Consider the following 5,495-nt stretch of genomic DNA (forward strand, 5'->3'; position numbering starts at 1 on the left):
TGATGTAGGCCACACCTGGGCCCACGCGACATAGGCTCTGCTTGTGAGGCCGGATTGGTCTCTGACGGGCCTGCGGGTGATTAGAGAGGAAGTCTGAGCTGTGCCCGACCAGCGCCAGCTCCGCAGACCTCGGCAGGGCACCACCTGGCCCTGGGTGTACGTAGGCAGAGAGCCAGTGTATACCCTCTTCTCCAGGCACACATGGACTCTGCAACATGGAAACACTGTTGGGGGAAAATGTGAGTATTTTCATGTTTCTAATGGTCAGAGTTTTCCGATAAAGATTCCTGACATGTGTTAAAAGACAGACGAGGGGGGAGGGCGGGGGCCGGAGGAGGGAGTGCCTGCGTGGCTCAGTCGGTTGAGTGCCCGACTCTTGGTTCTGGCTCAGGTCATGATCTCTGGGTCATGAGATCGAGGCTCTGCCCTTGGTGCGAGTCCACTTGTCCCTTTCCCTCTGTTCCCCCGGCCACTGGCTCTCGATCACCCTCTCAAATAAATAAATAAATATAAAATACAAACAAACAAAAGATGAGGAGTGGTGAGCTCGCTTTGGAAGTTAAAGTTAGTGAGACACCAGGCCAGTTAGAGGCTCCTCTCTCCCGGGACATCGGCCCACACTCTGAACACCCAGGGAGCCCTGGAGAGTGAAGGTGTCCCTCCCCCTCTGCAGCCTCACGGTTCCCACAAGACCTCTGAGCGCTCACTGGCGGTCCTGCCCCTGAAGGCGATGTCTGCCCTCACTGTGTCTCTCAGGGCTTGGGGCAGAGGAACTTGGCTTCACAGGTGCCCCGAAAGTAAATACTCAGTCTTCTGATCCAGAAACCTCAAGTTCACTGTTGGGGTGAAACAATTAAGCACAGTTGTTGGGACCTTAACCATACATCCGGAGCCCAAGGATGATGCTGCACTGGAGATGCTTGGGTCCAGCCACAGAGCATCACAGGAGGGGTTTCCACCTTCTCCAAAGCTGTAGGCCTGGCGCCCTTCTCCAGTAGCCAGGGGTGTGTCTCCATAGGGGCTACATGCTGAGCCGGGAGTTCCTGGCTCCCGAACGAAAGGCCCCTGGGGTCCTAGTGGCACCTGGGGGTGCAGAGGATGACACTTATTGTTGGCTGCTGAAGTGGGATGTGCTGACCAAGCTGGAGCATGAGGAGGGGAGTGGTGAGGCCCTTCTGACCCTTCCTGGCGTTCGCGGGTTCCAGCAGTGGTGGCCTCCCCCTTGGGCTCCTCTGAGGCTTCACAAGGGGCCGAGGAGCCCGGGGCCCACAGTCGGGGCATTGGCAGTACCCCCGGGACATGGCTTCTGGGAGGAGTAAGGAGTGGCCCCCGTGCGGGTGTTGATCTGGTCATTTGTTCTTAGAAGAGTTTCCTAAAGGAAAGTGTTCCTAAAGTCATGTCACGTGGAGGAGTTGGGAAGGAAACATCTGGTTCAGCGTGACGCGGCCATTCTCCTCCAGAAGAGCACCCAGCCTGTGACTCTCAGCTCGGGACGGGGAGCTCCAGGACCTGGTCCCATCCCAGAGGCCCTCAGCTCTCTTCGCGGAGGCTGCAGACAGGGTCGTGAACGTGCGGAGGACAGGATTTGGTCCCTGGGTCCCCTGTTCCTTCTCCCCACACGCCGGCCCCGCGGGGAGGGAAGCGCCAGGCGCTCGCTGTGGCCCAGGCTAATTAAAATCAGATTGACCCTCAGACTTAGGAGCAGAAAGACCCAGAAAATACAAGGTGCCGAGAGCCGAGGACATGATAAGCAATTAAGGGTTGATGGAGTGTCGTGTCCAACAGGGTAGGCTGAGCATCCAGTTTTCAAAAAAAAGAAAAAGAAAAAATACCCCAAAGAAAAAGCCCACGTGGAGGGGAAGGTTTTTAATTGTGAGCGTTGGGATGGCTGTAGAGCGACAGGAACGGTGACTTTATCAGCCAAACGGACTCGGTGATGGATGAGCAGACAACGCAGATGTTACCGCGGATACGGGACTCGGCGGGATGCGGCGGGGTCGGCCGCGGGAAGCGACGGACAGATGGACGGAAGTAGGTGACAGGCCTGACGGCCCCGCGGGCTGTGCGCGGGGAGCAGCCGAGGCCCCTGGCTGCACCGCCGCCGCCGGGTCGGCACGCACGTGACAGGGTGACAGGGCGCTGGGGGGGGGGGGGCGGGGGGGGCGGGAGAGTGATGGAGGCCGCGGCCCGCTGAGGCCTGGCAGATGCTGCTGGCTCCCGTTGCACGCGGCCGGCTGCGCTCTCTGGGCACCTGCCGTGGGGGGAGGGCAGGCCCCGGCGCCGGGCTCCGGAGTCGAGGCTGCAGGGAGAAGAGCAACGAAAAGAAAAGCAGGGCGCCGTCCTTGGCACCTGTCGCTCGTGCCCGCCGAGCGCGCTGTCAGTTGCGAGGCCATCGGCGATCGCTCAGCACCGCCCTCCGGTTCCCGCAGCCCCCGGCAAACGTCCTCTCATCACGGCCCCACTGGCAGCCTGCGGAACAATGGATGACCCGGGCCCACGTGTGCCCGTGGCCAGATGTTACGGCCGCAGCAACACCTGGAAGAGCGGCGGGGCGGAGAGCAGGTGACCTTCACGCGGGGCTGGGACACCTGGCCACGGAGCCGTAGGCATCCGTCCGCCGCCGCGGCCGTGGAGCTGCTCCTCCGACCGCGACACCTGCCTGTGGAGGAGTCGCCGCCGCCCTTGCTGGCTGCCGCTGGGCTCCGAGCCATCTGTCGGGGGCGCCCCAGGGGCTCCTGCCTCGTGCCGGACGCGGGACGCCAATCTCCACCCTGACCCTCTGCCGCCTTCACCTGGGGGCCTGCGACCATCAGCGTCCCATTGTGAGCACCAGGGATGGGTTACAAATAGCAGAGGCCATGATGATGCTCAGGGGGACCTGGGGGCGGGGATCCCCTCGCCTGTGTAAGGCTAAGGGAGGGCGACGGATTCGCCCAACAGCACACAGCGTGCGGACTGTCTGATGCCAACGCCCTGCTTTCTAGCCTGTGTCGCCATGGGACAGCGCTAAGGACCTGTGATCACCGATCCTGACTCCGGAGTGACATCCAATTTTGACACCAGGTCAGGAAGGTCACATGATAATAATACAGCGCTGAAGCTAAGGCTGGTCCATTTCTATCCTTGAGCGTCCTGCGCTACCATTCTAGGCGGCACTCATGACTCCGCAAACCCTCTGGAGATGTACCCAAGGGGTGGATTCTGGTGTTGAGGTTGGCTGGGAATCGTCCTGTGTTTTCAGGGAAGCCCTTCTGTGAGGTGACCCCCATGGGCTGTTAACAGACTCAGAAGGCTTGTCTGTAAAATAATGAGCAGTTGTTGTCATTATCTTATTGCAGGAACATGGCCCGCTATGTGTTCATAGGCTTCCACAGTGCTGTGGGTGGAGCCTGGGCTGTGCACCCCAACCCCATTCTCAGTTGAGGGGCTCCTGCCTTCCCTAAATCTGCAGGACGGGGACTTTGCACTCACCCCATTTGCCACGGGGAGCTCCTGCCCCGAGACTCTGGCAGGGGATCGTCCATTCTCGGCCAGTGTGCAGCTGGCTGCCTACACCCCATGGGCCCTGAGGATGAGCAGGAGACAGAGCAGCCAGCACATCCTCTCCCATCCCGGACATGGGTGCCTGCACCGTCGGGAGCCCCTCAGAGCTGCAAGAGGTGGAGAGAGGGATCCACACTGGGGTAACCTCCCTGAGTTCGTGAAGTCCGATGAGCAGACTCGACAGGTTCTGGGTTGAAACCAGTGGCTGATAACTGTCAGCGTACACACGTGCGCAATTCAAGGTCGGGTTGGGTCTGAGCCCGTCCAGACAGGTGTGCTGTCCTGGTACTCGCTATATGGGAACATTACTGGTCCCATGGACACGGTTGGTGGGCAGGCAGAGGGGAGATGGAATCGGGCCCAACCACAAAGCAACCCTCCCAGGGGGAGAGACATCAATGCCAAGTGAGGCAGGCCCTTCAGGCAGTCAGGTCCACATGCCTCCCCTGCTCCCAGAGTCTCTGGGAGACCAGCTGCCAGGGCCCTGGGGTCCAATGTGACCAGCCTGGTCTGCAGCAGAACACGAGGGTGCCAGCGTGAGGCAAGAGCAGGGTGAGGAGCGGTTCCAGGTTGCACACCGGGCCCCGGCCGCAGAGGACGAGCACAGAAGGGCTGCCATGGCTGGGCCCTCGCCTGGGCCCCGTGTCAGCAATGCTCCTGCCTGCGGGTCCCCCCACCTGGTCCTCCCTGGGCAGAGACCGGCTGCAGCGAGCTTCACTCCTGAGAGGCACCGGCAGCCACTACCGCCCATGGACGTCAGAGCCGCGATTCCTGGATCCCTAGCTCCCGGCCACACAGTGCAGAGCCGGAAAACAGAGGCTTAAAACAGCAGACATTCTGTGGTGTCCCAAGTCTAGGACACCATGGGCAGGGGGGTTTCTGCAGCTCTGCCATCTCTGACACCTCACCCACACGACTGCGGCCTCCTCCAGGGAAGCTGGGTGGCTGGGGTCTCAGCCCAGGGGGCTGCTGTGGACAGAACCACATCCCCCAAGTCCATATGTGGAAGCCCTAACTCCCACTGTGACCCTAGGTGGTGATCGGGCTACTGTTACTGAGCTGTAACTGCTCTACTTTGAATACTAAGGTTTTATCAGGTCTATGTTTTGAAAGTTATTTCATCTCTGAACAGTGTCTTTGAAGAAGCTTTTATTTATTTATTTATTTATTTATTTATTTATTTATTTATTTTACTTTTTAAATTTAAATTCAATTGGCCAACATATACTACATCTGAAACTAATGATGTACTATAGGTAGGTTTGCAGAAGTTTTTAATTTTAACGAAGTTTAACTTAACCAATTTTTTCCATTACAGATCACGTGTTTGGTGTCGTGAGTCACATCAAATCCAAGGTCACCCACATTTTCGCCTTATGTCTAAGCCTATAATTATTTGTGATTACTAGTATTTAAATCTATAATTCAATTTGAGTTCATTAGGCCAGGGTTTTTTAAGCTCTAAACTTATATAATTTGGGACACCTCTCTACAAAGAAAATACAAGATTACAACCACCAAAATAAATCTTATGAAAGGGTCATTGCAAGAGAAGGGACCTGAAAATTAAACTCCCTTAGCCTTAGGGTGAGTCTGCCTGTGTTGCTGGGGTAGGGATGGTGGGGGTGCTGTGGTCCCCCATGAGGTCACAGCAATGACACACGACACAGAAACGTGCTACAAGCATGTGGGCCAGAGCGGCCGGCCAGGCAGTACAGCCCTGGACCCAGAAACCCCATAGCTGAGGCAGGGGCCTTGTCACTTCTGTGCCCACATGACGGTCTGCCAAGGCCCTGGGGCCATCCAGGACCCTCTGGGTCACACCTTCTGGTCCATTCAGCTCTTTCTGCTCCAGGGTCCTGAAGCTTCTCCAACAACACCTGGGGATAGAGAAATGAGGCTCCATCACTCGGGTATCCCTGTCACCCCATCTGCCCCAAAGGGACAGAAAT

The 5,495-nt window shown here is 57.8% G+C and overlaps 1 long non-coding RNA gene across 2 annotated transcripts; it reads left to right on the top strand.

Annotated features, from left to right (window-relative positions):
- Positions 1 to 2,403: 2,403 nt before the first annotated feature.
- LOC112662862 (uncharacterized) lies at positions 2,404 to 3,104 on the top strand. Of its 2 annotated transcripts, none has more exons than XR_003138906.3 (2): positions 2,404 to 2,822; positions 2,941 to 3,104. It is a non-coding gene; the product is annotated as an uncharacterized LOC112662862 (long non-coding RNA). The 2 variants fall into 2 exon arrangements; XR_007408269.1 differs by having other exon boundaries at positions 2,985 to 3,104.
- Positions 3,105 to 5,495: the final 2,391 nt, after the last annotated feature.

This window comes from Canis lupus, chromosome 34, assembly GCF_003254725.2.
Source record: "Canis lupus dingo isolate Sandy chromosome 34, ASM325472v2, whole genome shotgun sequence".
NCBI lineage: Eukaryota > Metazoa > Chordata > Mammalia > Carnivora > Canidae > Canis > Canis lupus.